Source organism: Nuphar pumila, chromosome 1, assembly GCF_984573655.1.
Source record: "Nuphar pumila chromosome 1, dmNupPumi1.hap1.1, whole genome shotgun sequence".
NCBI classification, from domain to species: Eukaryota; Viridiplantae; Streptophyta; class Magnoliopsida; order Nymphaeales; family Nymphaeaceae; genus Nuphar; species Nuphar pumila.
The window spans coordinates 100,620,010-100,636,312 of record NC_143249.1 but is presented as its reverse complement, the minus strand read 5'-3'; positions in this window follow the sequence as shown (position 1 = coordinate 100,636,312).

The window sequence follows — 16,303 nt, the reverse complement described above, 5'->3', positions numbered from 1 at the left end:
TAGTTAGAATACGAAGAAAACCAAGATTTATGATCTTTATATCAGCCACATTCAGTCTACACTCTTAGGCTAACTTCAAAATGCACTGCATTTCTCAAAGTTTTAAAAGGAATTCCCAATTCCTCAATGAAATTCCCTTTTCAAATTCATATTCAATCATTCATATCATTCAAATTGCATTATTTTCAAATTCATTTTCCAATTTCAATTTAAGAAAAATCAATTTTCTCAAGGATTTACCAAGTCTTTCTCAGGATTGCATTTTTCCAGAATTCTAAATTTTCAAATGAGATTTCAAAGTATTTCCCAAGTTCAAATCAAGATTTTCCTATGTTTTAACATTCTCAAATTTCAAAATCCCAAGTTTTTAGAAATCCATTTTCTCAGAATTCCCGTTTTCCTGAGAATTCATTTTCCCTTTCAGAAATCCCTTTTCCTATGAACTTCTTGATTTTCTCAGAATTTTCAAATCCATTTCCTCAGAAAAGCAATTCCAAATTTCAAAATCAATTTTTTGAAGTTCAAATTTTCTTGAGAAATCACTTTCCAATGCAAATTTCTGATTTCCAATGAAATTCAATGATTTTCTCAAGAATTCAATTTTCATGTACTTTTCCAATCAATTTTCAAGCATATTTCAATTTTCCAAAGCAAACATCATATTTTCTCAAACTTGCATTATTTTCAAAATTTCATAGCACAAGCCTGATTCTTTGTGCATTCTAGGAAAAATAGAGCATAATTTAGCTATTTGAGTCGAGTTAAAGCACATAATTGGTCCTTGGTTCAATTAACCCTGGTAAAGGCGCCAGGAACGGTTGAACCTCGTACCGACAGGCGGATCCCATTCCACGGAATTTTCCCGCAAATTTTCAAAACGGAGGTGAGTTAATTTTCAAAAACCATTTTCAAAACTTTGGTCGAGTTTGACTCGCAAAATTTGTTTCTCTATCGCAAGAGAGGGGAAAAATTTTGCGATGATAACAGGTTTGGCGACCGTGATGGGACCTGTCTTCGCCTGATCAATTATGTGCTTTAGTTAGCTCAATTATCAAAATTATGTTCTATGGAATGTCAGCTTTTTGCTTCCTGATATCATGTGAACCTAGGAGCCTAGACTTGAACCTAGCTGACATGGATTGCATGTAGACTAGGCATGGTTTGGTAGGACCATATTGAGGAGAATAATGCATGCTCACTTAGACTTAGGTCTAAAATACAACACTCCTTAATCTAAGATTTGTGTGAAAACAATGTTTGCTTCTTCAAAAAAATTTAAAATTCTATCTCTTTAGGACTTAGAGCCCTCTGTTTGCTTGCATGTGCTCATATTTTCAAAAACCACTCCACCTATGTCTACCCGGTCTTCACGTTACTGGGCTCTCTTCCAGAACCATAGTTCAGGACAGAGCCTCACAACTGGGCCACTTATTTGGGCTAACGCCCCCCTGCCACGTACCAAGGGCCATAGTCCAACGTATATCGGCAGGCGCTCAAGGATGTTGGGAAAACACAAGCCTAGACCCGGAGATGAGTTTTATGCCACGTACATCGAGCCTCGGCTGGAGTATATCGGCATAGCATGATTGGACACAGTTGATCTGAGCCTAGAGTCAGGATTAGGGTTCTAAAGCTCTTTCAAAATTGATGCATTTAGAGTCAGCTTCTTAGGGAATGTTGTATGTGCATAATTGTTTGTGATTGAATGTATGATATTCATTTTCATCTTATTTTCTTATATTTTCCCAATTTTTCTAAAATATCGAACAATTTTTCAAAATACCTCATTTTCCATCTTTTGTGAAATATCTCCTTTTTTCTCAAAAACCCTGGATGATTTTTTAAAATTATCCACCTTTTCTTCAAAATTCCAGGAGATTTTCCATTCTTTCGTTCCTCTGGACTTCAAATTTCCAGCTTTTTATTTTTTCCTGTCTGCAATTTTCAAAATTCTTGTATTTTTCTCAATGTTAAATTCCAATTTTCCTATCTTTCAGTCCAATGGCATCCAGTCAACTCAACTCCGTTTTTACTGAGGGTCACATCTCCTACGAGGTGCGACAAAGTCTTCCCGAGCATCGAGCTCTCAGCACCGGACCCTTCTTCCCCCGGTGGTACTATGTCTGGTTCAAAAACTTCTTCCGTATGTTTCTGGACACTTGAGTGATTGCGGGTTGGAATTGGCATCTACAGTGGGAAAGTTGACAGTCAACGACAATCTGATTCATGCACTGGCAGAGCGGTGGAATCCGTGCGCTTGCACGTTCTGGTTCCCGTGGGGCGAGATGACACTATTGATGGATGAATTTTCAGAGATCATGAGACTGCCTGAGCTAGCCGGTCAGCCGGTCAGCCTGGAGATTAGTTAGAGCAGCAGTTTCTGATTAATGTCAAGGGTCTGGACCCTAAAGATGTCGTGGCTCGCATGACAGGGCGTAAGTCTTGGCCACTGATTAAAGAAAACGGGAATGAGTACGTGAGCCTGATCGAGATCTACCGGTAGTATAGAGAATTCGCAGAAGTCAGCTCGTTGTCCAGGACAGCTCGAGAGAGAATTCAACATGCGATGGTTCTATGTACTGTGGGACTCGCCTTCTTTCCAGACGGGCAAAATTATGTGGATGTCAGAATAGTACAACTTTTGAGAAGATGGGGAAGTCGACAGACACCGTCTCTCGATAGCCATGGTCGCGCTTGCTTTTTTATACAAAGGATTGACCCGCTTCACACTTGGAGAGTCCATCTTAGTCGAGGGATGTACCTATGCTCTTCAGTGTTGGTTCCTTCATCATGTGCCGACCAGAGCCTGTTCATTCAGATATAACGACAAGGAGCTCCTTCCAGTTGCGTGGTACCGATTCCTGATCGATTATCTGCAGGAAGAAGAATTGGTATGGGACTATTTTGATCGAGAGTTATCACCTCCCAAATACACCTATGCATATGACAAGAGATTCAAGCTGCTTGGTCCATTCTTCTGCGCCTACTATCATCCAGAGCGGTGTGTTCGACAGTTTTCTCAGAGACAAAAGCACATAGAGATGCGTCTGCTATCAGGAGTCGTGCCAGAGTTTGACCTTACATCAGCACAGTGGTCCGGAACATACCATTCTGCCAGATATGGCTGGGATTCTTTTGTTACTCTTCCACTTTTTTCCGGTTCTCGTGTCTCTGCTAGTTATAAAGAGTGGTGACAAATTGTCTGCCCGCCACCTATTTCCCAAGTTTATTATTGATGCAATCATGTTTTCCCTTCAATGAATGAAAATCTTTCAAATTCCTCGATTTTTGGTTTGACGACCTCGTCTGGGTAACAAGGCATAATTTTCAGTTGTTTATTTTCTTTGCAAAGGAATGACAACGCAATTGTCGTAATCCCAACGACGACTCAATCCTTAGTAATGGGATATTCTTTCAATTGTCTACCAAAATTCTCAGCAAATATTCTCTTCCAATCAAAATCTCTTTCAAAAGCCTAATCATCAATTTTGCCCTCAAGAGAGCATTCGTGATATTCGATGGTTCAGACAAGGTCAGGGAAGAAAACTGCACTAGTCGAAGGCATCGCATATTTAATAGCCTCGAACAAAGAGATGGATTCCCCGCGCTCGGGCAAAAATCAAGGGCAGCAGGTTGAGGATGACATGGATCCTCAGATATATGACATGTTCAAAAAGATGATGAGCAAGATGCTGGCAGAATAGGCTGAAGCCAGTGCAAAGAAGACCCAAGTCAAGCAGAAGGCAAAGGGCCAGGTAGTCAAAAGGGTTTTGAAGTTGTCTAAGAAGCCTATTCAGGATGCTGATACAACAAATGAAGGAAAATCAGTAGAGGACACTGATGAAGAATATGAATCTCAACAAGCATTTCAAAGATCCCCCCATAGACAAGGGATAGCCTATAAATTGAAGAGTGTGATCATCGCAAAAGTTTTCCTCTCTTGTGGTTTCTCTCTCTTCCTTCTCTTTTCCTTTTCTAACCTCTATTTTCCTCCTTTTTGAAGGGAGAAAAATAAAAGACAGAAAAGAAAGAGAGAAGAGAAAAGAAAGAAGAAGAGAAGAGGAACTCTTTTGCGTGGTCTCACTTGACCTTGATTTGAAAAATATTTAGAAATTTAACTCGCCTCCGTTTTGAAAATTTGCGGGAAAATGGAGAGACGGGATTCGCTCGTCGGTACGAGGTTCGACCGTTCCTGGCGCCTTTACCAGGGGTAATCGAACCAAGGATCGAATCTATGCCTTTTGCTTTGCCTAAATATAATCTAAGAATTTATTCTAACTCCAAATGCACAAAGAATCATGCTTGTGCAATGCAAGAATGTATGCTCCTTTTGAAAGATGTTTTGAAAATTTCCGAGTATTCTGAGATGAACTTGGTAAAGAAGTGAAGAAATGATTGAATCTAACTTAGAACTTGAAATAGATCAGAGAAGTTCTAAGTCTTTGAAGTTTGGAAAAATAAATATTGTCTTTGAGAAAGAATAATTTGGAGCTTTGAAATGAAAGAAAAATGAAGTTTCAAAGTCGGAAATGGACTTTGAATTTGATCTTGAATTTAGGAAGGGAAATGAATACTTGAGATGTGATTGAATTTTAGATTTTGAAGTTTGAAATTTAGAATGGATCTGAGAAATCCAAATGATGTAGAAACGAATTTAAGAAATCCAGATATGATCTGTAAGTGGATTTAGATTTGAAATCTGGAAATGAAGTGGAATTGATTTTAAAAGTTGAAAATAGAACTTGATTTGAAATCTGGATTTCAAGATGGAATTCGAATCCAGGGTCTGGATCTTTGAATCTGAACTCTGAATTGGATCCGAAATTTGAAATGGATTTTGGATTTGAGATCCAAGATGGAATTGAATCCTGGGTCTTAAAATGGGTTTGGATCTGAAGTCTGGGATCCAAAGTGTGATTAAATTCTAGACCCTAAAATGGATTTGGATCTGAAGTCTGAGATCCAAAAGGTGGAATCGGGTTCTGGATCCTAAGATGGAATTGGATCTGAAGTCTGTGATCCAATGTAGAGTTGGATTCTAGATCCTAGAATGGAGTGGATCTGAAGTCTGAGATCCAATGTAGAGTTGGATTCTGGATCCTAAAGGGGAATTGGATCTGAAGTCTGAGATCTGATATGAATGTTGAATCCTGGATCCTAGAATGGGTTTTGGATCTGAATTTGAGATCCAAAAAGTGGGGATTTGTACTTGAAAATCTGGATCCAAGTTGGATTTAGGATCTAACTTTGGATTTGGAACTTCAAAATTTGATTTGAGAATTTTGAACTTGGAATATGAACTTCAAAGTCAAATTTGGACTTTGAATTTGAATTTTGAATCTGGAATTTAGAAGATGAATCAAGAATTTCTAATTTTGAATTGAATTTGGAAAAATGAATTTTAGAAATTGAATCTTGAATATACAGATGAATTTCAAAGTTAAATTGTACTTTGAATTTGAGATAGAATTTGGAATTTGAAATACAAGATGATTCTAAAGTGTCAAAGTCAAATGGGACCTTGAAATTGAATTCTTGAATCTTTTTGAGAAATTTGAATTTATGAATAGGTTTTTATCTGAGAAATGAAGGAAAGAATCACTTGGGTTTATGAAAAAGAATTTTAAAAATATGACGCAATTCTATCCTAAATGATGAATCAATTTACATTTTTTTTGAAATTGGATTTTGAAAAGCTATTCCATTCTTTAAATGAATTAAAATAAGATTGAAGATATAATATACATCCTTGACTATGGTCATTGAATGTATTATATAATAATCTATATTTAAATTCAGGTGAAGAATGAAAACACATTTGGTGCTTTTATAGAATTTAAAATGAAATTAACTCTCAATATACCCTGACTATGGCCATTGGTATATATTTTGAATTAATTTTAAGTTAAATTCTGATAAAAGAAAAAAATATTTAAGGAAAATATGATGAATTTTGAAAACGGATCCAGTGTGGATCCAGTGTTATTTTGTAAAAGATAAAAATACTAAGTTTTGTCCACACCCTGACTATGGCCATTGATGTGGATCATCAACTTAGGATTAATTTACCTCTTACGAAATGGTGCACGTGCCATTCGTGTTTCACCAATGTGAGATTTTGAGAAATAAAGGCAAAAAGCATGAAAACAAGTAATTCATGGTATTTACAATGCTCATTCATTCTATCTAAAACTGAAAATATAAATTTTCATTAAGATCTAACTATTACAATACACCAAAATTGAAAATACAACTCCCAAATAATGACTTTTTCCCACATATTTCCTGCAAAATATCTGGTTAGTATAAAAAAAAAATATATCATATAGATGTCGATGGTAAAAGATGCTTACATATCAAGTGTATTTAAGATCTAAGGTGTGGAGAGATGAAAATGATATATGTCTGTGTACATATATACACGCATACATATATATATGTACATCTATACAAATATAGGTATATATATATGAATATATATATATATATATATATATATATATATATATATATATATATATATATATATATATATATATATATATATATATATATATATATATATATATATATATATAGATGGAATGGTGAATATGAAGGTGTGAAGAATGGATAGATGTTGGGATGGAGAGTGATGGTGAAGATGTGGAGTATTATGGTGGTACTGGAAAAATTGCATCGGATGCAATTGTGACGAATGGGTGAACTGTGAAATGGGAATATGAGCTTGTTGTAGCTCCCAGGACAGCATATAGAACCTGATTCCCTCTTTTAACACCCAACTACCTTTTGAATAATATGGAATTACTCATTACACCAACATATAAGTCAGAATTTTTTTAATGATTGATAGTAACACCTGTTAAATATTGCAGCAAACTGATCTCTGTAAATAAAACAAAATTACTCATTGGTATACAGTTTTTAGGGGTTGAAGTAACATCATCAAAACACATAACACATACCTGGTAGTGTCAAGCTGTTGTCGATGGACTGTAATGCTCCAGTTGGCCTGTGTGTGGTTAGTGGGCAATATGCAGCAAATGATTGGTGGTGTAAATGATATTATAGGTGACGTACAACAGGGAATGTAGCGATTGTGCAAATGCCGGATGGGTGCTGCTGTAGCAGGTAAAACAGGAGCTAACAGGGGATGATGCAATACACAGTGAAGAGGTATAACAGACTGGATGATGGGATATAGGAAGCTTGTTGCTGCAGCTACTATGAAGAGGTGCAACAGGCTGGATGTAGACGATGACGCAAAGGTAAAGCTGGGTCATGATAGATGCAGTAGGAATGTGGGCAGCTGCTATAGATGGGTGTAACAGATGACAGGAATTGAATAGGTGATGTGCACAAAATGTATGTGCACTGTGAACGTTAAGTGCATTGACTAGGTGCTGCTACATGCAGTGCAGCAGATGAAGATGTATTGTAGGAAGGGGTTCTATAGCAGATAAAGGTCAATGGGAGGATTGCAAACAGATCACACAAACAAAATGATATCAATAAAAGCTCACGAAAACATTAAATGAGATTTCCCAAGCTGGATATATTGCAAATCTATTTATGATTTCAGTATGACATATGCATCAATGCACCTTAAGACAGGAATGCTTAAAATGAAATATATATAGAAGAAAACCAAATAATGAATCCATAACTGCATGTGGAGCAAACAATGATATATGTAACCAGAATTTTGGACAATCAAACCTTGTATTGGTATTATTTCTTAACTAAAAGAATCCATCTATTACCCAAGCCATTGATATAGGAAACCATTTAATGGATCCTTGCACTATATTCTAGAGCATACCCTAAAAAGAGAAATCTTTCTAACAAATACTTGAGAGGTTTGGGACTAACAGGAAATAGAGCTATATATATATATACATATGTATATTTATATTTATATTTTGTTACTCAAAGAGACTGAGTTGACATCGGAGTAGTGCCTTCCTGAATGAGCCCCAGTAGGGACATTTACTGAAGCATTTGAGTTACCTAATTCAGACAAAATTGAAATCTCAGGTTTAAAAAATTGTATGTCCAGGTAAATCCGAGATGACTGAAAATGAAGCTGACTGGAGCGTCACTTCTTCAAAATCCTAGAGTTGAGAAGCTTGTTGTAAATAAAGATGTAATGGAACACAGGAGATATATGGGAAAGAATTTATCAGATAAATCTAGCAATTGTTGCAGCAAGTCCATTGCAGCAAACTGGCTTCTGCTAACTGAATTTTGACAAGCTGCATTTCCATAACCTGAATGAATGAGATTTGATCATGAAATTAGATAGACGTTCCTGTATTCTTCTTCTTTCGGAGTCATTTAATGATAACTATATGCATGATCAGGTCCATCACATTTTATGCAATCAGCAATTGCCACAGCTTGACAAGTATTCCAGCACATGGAGCCTCATTCATGAGCGGTAGAGGATAATCTTTTAATAAAATGTCAAATAAGTGTATTATGTGCGTGACTTACCTGAAACTGTAAGGGACTTAGACATTCTCAGTGGTGGGTAGAATAGGATGCGGCAACTGGTGAGTGGAGAAAGTGGTGAAAAAAATGGGTCTTCTGTAAGGGAGTAGTGAGCAGGGGTAGCAGGCAAGGCAAGCTTATGCAAAGAATAGGGGAGCGTGGCAAATTGATAGCAACTTGATTTCAGTATGTTGGTTCCTGTGAAATGGTCACTACTGACAAAACAGAAAGCCTCCTCACTGGCACGCCATCTTAGTGCTTGCAGCAAATAGACTTAGATTCACATTGATGCAGATTTTAGGCCCATAAGAACCAATATCATGAAGATGGAAAACTGTACATTATCCAGCAAGAAATATTATACTATAGCAGGGTGAATAGTTCAAATTTACAACTCTCCAAACAATTAGCCCATCATATGGGCGACTTCTGTCATGACCGAGACATCCAGCATTTTGGAGCTTTAAAACCCAAATTTGCACCATGACTTATTCTTAGCAGATTGAGCTAATGCCCATCATTGTAGTTCAACAAAAATAACTCAGAGGATTGGCCTGCCAATGAACAATCAACGTCTGGAGATGGAAATTTTCAGAGCTCGATCATCATGGACTTATGGGGGATCCGTCATGCCTCCAACATCATCCATCAAGGTTTACCCTGGATTCAGCCTCTTATGGTGTACTTAGGCCGTTGGGTTTTCCCAAGACCCAGATGCAATAAAATTTTGCATTAACTTTGTAGCAGGGTAGAGGTCTTGATTGATTCTTAAATGGACCATCTCTCGAGAGCTGAAACCAACACAGCTTTATGACAAGAGTTGGGGATACAAGGATCCTCTATCATGAACAATATATCAGAATCGCCACTTACAGAGGCACATCCTCAAAAAAATAAAAATAAATGGAAAACACCAGAAAGAACAATAATACTATCGAACTACACAGAATATAAATTGCCCAAAACCAATGATATTTCCAAATCATGAATTACAGAAACGAAAAGGGGCAACAGTAAGAGATGCGCCGGAATATAGAACAAAACAAAAGGAGTGCTACCGTAAACTGCAAAAGGGGAAATGAAAAAAATCTAGACGACAATGAATTAAGATCTATATCCACCTAAACTGGAGAAGTTCGATGAAATGAATTATAAAAAAAAAAAAATGTAAGCAACATGTCGGGATTTCTCATCCTGTTGATCTCACATATCTATAGAGCGGTTTTGCTAATGAGCAAACCGATGTTACAGGGATGCTTCAATGGAGATAAAAGAGAAGGAAGAAAACAGAGAAAACGTTGAAGACAAAAAGTGAAGAAATATTTGCAAAAAAGGAGACGATTGTTACTTACCTGAATCTTGTTGAAATTCTGAAGGAAGAAGGAGGAAGACGATCGGAAGGCGAATGACGGACGTAGCTTTTTGAATTGCAGTCGACCTCCAACCACTTAAAGGGGAGACCCCAGAGGGAATAAAAGAAAAAGAAGAAGAAGGGCTGAGGAAGAGGACAGGGGAAGAAGAAGGAAGCAGAGGAAGAGAGTGATCGATGCGTGAAGCGTAATGAAGAGGTGGGGAATGGATGGAGAAATGGAGGCCTGCGGCTCCTTTCTTATAACGAGAAGCCGTTAGAAAATTTTCTAATCGGGTCCCTTCATGTTTTCAATATTTTCACGGAAAGGGGGTCTTTAACAGTTTTTGTTAAAAAGTGTTTTGATAAAACTCGATTTTCAAAAGGGGCTTTCAAAAGGTCATTTTTTTGTGCTTTTTCTTTTTCTATTTATTTTTTTGTTTCTTTCTTGATATTTTCTATATATATATATATATATATATATATATATATATTTTGACATTTTTAGAATAAGGCCCTAAAATCAAAGATTAAAAACTAATTTTTTGTATTTTCGAGAAATATTTACAAAAGAGGGTTTTTCTGAAAAGTCAGGGTTATTTTGGGGAAATTTCTTCAGAAGAATGGGTTTGGACCCAGGTTTTTGAGAAAATGTTCGAGTTTTGACACTCGAATCCAGAAATTTACATGATGGATCCAAACAGATACCGGATGGACTGTCCGAGCTATTTAAAAACTATTTTTGGTATTTTCTGCAATTTTAATTTAAAAGTTGGACAACGAGACTCAGATTTGGATCTTGACAATGGATCTGGATCCGAAATCAAGTCAGATATATAAAATGAATTTAATTTCAGTAAAACTTGAGAAATGAACTGGAATTTAGATTTAAAAATGACTCATTTGCTCAAAAATGAATTTAGGGGCAAGAAAGGAATATTTAAAAGGTTTTGAAAAATTTAGGGTGTTCACAGATGCCCCTCTTTGCTACTAAGCCGGTTGAAAGCCGAGCTTAGTGGCAAAGAAAACACTCCAAATTTTGAAAAATGCCCCAGTCTGCAGATCTGAACTGGGTGTGGAAGAATTTATTTGAAAGACATGGTTTTTCAGGTTTAAAACTTTATCCTTGAATGGCTTTGGGGGGACGAAATCCTCAGAAATGATATGACTGAATAATAGAGATGAGGAAATCGTGATGGGACTTTGGGTGAAGATCCTGAAATGATGAAAGATAAGAAGTTTGATTGAGTCTTATGGGTGAGACAAGATCAGCCTTGTGGAATGACTCAGGCTTAGCCCTTAACCTGGATGGGACGAAGATATATCAAGATAATCTGAATGGGGAAAGGAGTATGTGATGACCTTGATGGGACATTTTTGAGAAAATGCCTCATGAGATGAAGCTCAAGTAGGATTTTATTCTGGATGGATATACAAAGCATGGATTCTTCAATGAGAAGAACCATGATGGGATTGGAGGAAAATACCTCGTCGAAACGAGACTCAGGTTTAACCCAAACCTGAAAAAGGAAGGTACCTCGATGCACGAGGTTCAGGCTTAACCCTTAACCTAAAGGGGACGACCATACAGACCCCTCGAGTGAAGAGACCATGATGGGACCTTCGGAGTTTGGACGAACAAATCCGAAAGGGGTTTGCAAAAGGAGGAAGAAAATGGGGTTCCCTAAAGCTTGGAAAAGGGATGATCTTGGGCGTCTCATGGCTGAGACTGAAATAGTTTTTGAATTTAATGACCTCTCGCAGAGAATACAGGTTTTGACCCTTAACCTGAGTGGGAACAACCATACGGATTTCTTGAAACCGTGATGGGACAGGAGAGATATTTCAACTGAATGGGGTAACTCTTCTGAAAGATATAAACAACACTAGGTTGCACTAAAATGGATATTGAATATTTATTTCATTCTTGGAATATCTAAAAAATTTTGCCAATAAGATAAATTTATAGTTGACTTCAACGCTTGAAAATGTGCACATGTGTGAAAATATATTCCCTCTTTTACCTAGAGTATGTCCTCCAACGAGGTTAACTTCTTGGTTTTAAGAGTCAAATTCAAAATTTTAGCGCTGATGATTTTCTTCAAGGAAGCTATCCATTTCCCTGATATGAGAAGAGAAGAAATATTCTTAATTTCATAAAAGCAAGAGGTGAAAAGATATTGATAAAAGAATTTAGCATGAGAGAAGATGACTTCCGGCAATTTAGGCAGTTTGATATCTGAGTATTTTCCCATGATGATATTCTTGCACTCTTTTTGAGTCATTGAACTTTTTCGGGCTTTTACATCATCCTTCATTTGGATGTGTCCAGACTTTTCTCTCTTTTTCAGGGAAGGGTACGTCACAAACTCCTTCATCTCGGAGATGTTCCGATCCTTCTTTTATCTCAGGGATTCTATTGATGATATTGGCTCAAAAGGTCTATTGATGATAGCAGAAATCAAATATCATTTTAGGGTTTGTCGGTAGGTTCATCACACTCGCCTTCATCTCGACGGTGATCTGAACTTTCCCTGGAAGGATCCTTCACAAACTCCTTCATCTCGGTAGATGATCCAAATCTTCTTTGGCCCCGGGGGTCTGCTCGCCTATTCGCCTTCATCTTGACGACAATCAAGAGATCCCTTTTGCAGATATTTGATTTGCAGCTTTAAAATGAGAGGATATGGATTAAGTGAATTCTTTTTTGTAGCTCCGGATATTTCCACTGTCTGATTGCCAGAAAATTATCTTAAAACATACGTCATAGCCATGATCAATATTAATTCGCTTCTGGCTTTTCAATGTCATCAGATATTTCTTTTGCCAATCATACCGAGGATATTTCTCTCATCCTTTTGGTTGATCAACAGGGAAAAGATTTGAATTTTACCTCTTTTTCGCAAAAAGTTTCACCTTTTTGGAAAGAAATACTAGAGGTAATCTGAGGTGATTCTTTTTGTGTAATAAGGATTTTTGGAATCAACAAATATTTTTAGCAGATTGGCAAAGTTTTCGAGAATTCTGTGTGAAATAATCACTCAATATAGATTTTGATGCGACCTTGAGTTGCATTTATGATTTTTGGACATTCTGACCAGTAAAACTGGGACCTTTCATTTAACGACCAAGGAAGGAGCTGGAACCTTTCATTTAACGACCAGCGAAGTAGCTGAGACATTTCATTTAACGACCAGCGAAGTAGCTGGGATATTTCATTTAACGACCAATGAAGGAGTTGGAACATTTCATTTAATGACCAGTAAAACTGGGACCTTTCATTTAACGACCAGCGAAGTAGCTGGGACATTTCATTTAATGACCAACGAAGGAGTTGGAACATTTCATTTAATGACCAGCGAAGTAGCTGGGACATTTCATTTAACGACCAACGAAGGAGTTGGAACATTTCATTTAATCATTTAACGACCAGCGAAGTAGCTGGGACATTTCATTTAATCATTTAACGACCAGCGAAGTAGCTGGGACATTTCATTTGATCATTTAACGACCAGCGAAGTAGCTGGAACATTTCATTCAATCATTTAACGACCAGCGAAGTAGCTGAGATATTTCATTTAATCATTTAACGACCAGCGAAGTAGCTGGGACATTTCATTTAACGACCAACGAAGTAACTGGGACTTTTCATTTAATCATTTAACGATCAGCGAAGTAGCTGGGACTTTTCATTTAATCATTTAACGACCAACGAAGTAGCTGGGACTTTTCATTTAATCATTTAACGACCTGATTTAAGTTCGAAATTTTTTGAAAGACAACCAGTATGAGGACTGAACTTGATCTTTAGATTTAAAAACTTTAGCAAAATAACCAGTGCGAGCACCGGGTTTTTCCAACTGAGAGTCGGGAAGGAGACCGACATTCTTTAAGATATTTAGAGATTGAAGTTGGAATGATTGTCGGGGTTTCAGGATTATCCCTTATCCTGAAGGGGAAATATAGAATAGACATTTATGTAGAATTTAGAATAAATGATTCAGGTTTATCCCTTAACCTGAAGGGGAAAGGAGATTTTATGAAGAGACAACTTGAGACTTGAATTTAGAAGGGATATGACAAGATTTAGAATTTATGATCTAGGATTTAGATGGACCAGCACAGTTAGCTGTATGTGGTCCCATTTTCAGGATTAAACCCTTATCCTGACGGGGAATATAGAAAGAATAAACTTTGAGAAGACAGAAGGATATAGAACTTTGAAAAAATGTAGAACCTTTGAGGAAATTGATTTATTTTTGTAAAAAGAATTCTCACAGGTAGCATGGTTGCCCCTATGAGTGATCTCAGGATTATCCCTTGTCCTGAATGGGAAAAAGAATAGAATTTGAAGAGAAATTGATATAAATTTAGAAATCAATAAAGATCGATAAAACTTGTATTTGCAAAAAGAATTCTCATATGTAGCATTATTGCCCCTACGAGAGGTCTCAGGATTATCCCTTATCCTGAATGGGAAAAAGGAATAGAATTTAAGAAAATTTAATAAAGGGCAATTGATATAAATCTAGAAAATCAACAAAGATTGACAAAACTTGTATTTACAAAAGAATCCTCATAGGTATCGTTATTGCCCCTGCGAGGGGTCTCAGGATTATTTCTTATCCTGAATGGGAAAAAGGAATAGAATTTAAGAAAATTAAATGAAGGGAAATTGATATAAATCTAGAAAATCAATAAAGATTGGCAAAACTTGTATTTATAAAAGAATCCTCATAGGTAGCGTTATTGCTCCTACGAGGGGTTTCAGGATTATCCCTTATCCTGAATGGGAAAAAGAATAGAATTTAAAGAGATTTAATGAAGGGAAATTGATATAGATCTAGAAAATCAATAAAGATTGACAAAACTTGTATTTACAAAAGAATCCTCATAGGGTAGCGTTATTGCTCCTACGAGGGGTTTCAGGATTTTCCCTTATCCTGAATGAGAACACCTCGGACAACGAGGGTCAGGTTTATCCCTTAACCTGAGCGGGAACACCTCGGACAACGAGGGTCAGGTTTATCCCTTAACCTAAAAGGGCAAAAGAAGATTTAGAAAATACCTCATGGGAAAGAGGCATCAGGTTTATCCCTTAACCTGAAAGGGAAATAGAATTGATAAAATTTAATAGAATTGAGGAATATTTGATAAAACTCGATAAAACTTGATAAAATTGATGTAAACTTGATAAAAATATGAACAAAATGAATGAATTTGATAAAGATATCCAAATTAACTGAAAATTTATAAGATTTAAGAGAACAAGAAGTTTTTTTGATCCTGCCTGCATATGGGATCTTGAAAGAAAAAATGTTTATTTAAAAGAAAATGAGAAATCATTTTGGGGGAAGAAAATCCACCACGAGAAGAATGATCAGCGCGAGATCTGATCCTTTAAATCAAACATGAGAGATCATCATGAGGGTCAATTTTTGAAGGCAACGGTTTGAAAAGCTATTTTTGAAGAAGAAGATCAACAATAGATCTGATTTCTAAAAACAACAGTTCGAAATTGATAATAAGATCAACACAAGGTTTGATCTTTGAATATAATGTTTTAAAAACCAATCTTGGAAGATAAGACCAACACAGGGGTTGATCTTTGAATATAATGATTTAAAATCAATACAAGGATTGATTTTGAATGATTCGAAACCTATTTTGAAAGTTTTAGACCAACACAAGGGTTGATCTTTGAATATAAAGATTTGAAATCAGTTTTGGACGATAAGACCAACATAAGGGTTGATCTTTGAATATGAAGATTTGAAATCAATTTTGGAGGATAAGACCAACACAAGGGTTGATCTTTTGAATAAAAAGATTTGAAATCCACTTTGGAAGATAAGACCAACACAAGGATTGATCTTTGAATATAAAGGTTTGAAATCCATTTTGGAAGATAAGACCAACACAAGGATTGATCTTTGAATATAAAGGTTTGAAATCCATTTTGGAAGATAAGACCAACACAAGGGTTGATCTTTGAATATAAAGGTTTGAAATCCATTTTGGAAGATAAGACCAACACGAGTTCTGAATTTTCAATGCAATGGTTTGGAAACTTATTTTTGAAGTTATGACCAACATGAGGGTTGATCTTTGATAAAGGTTGGACCAAAGAATATTTGAACTCTTTGGTCATAACGAATATTTTCAAAATTTCATGATTTTTGAAAAGCCCTCCTAGGTAATATCATTTCTCTCATGAATGATGTTAGGATTGTCCCGCATTCTGAAAGAACAGGAACTTAAATGCCCCAGTATGGCAAAAGAAGAAAGTATTTGAATATCAAAGATAAAAAGAAAAATTGACATTTCATTGATAAGCAAAGGTTTGATAACAACTGAATATTTACAAGAACTTTTAAAAGGAAAAGATTCATAATAGACTGGGCTGACTAGCCCCTACAAGACAACTGACAAAAAGATGCGAAAGCAAACAGAAACTTTGGC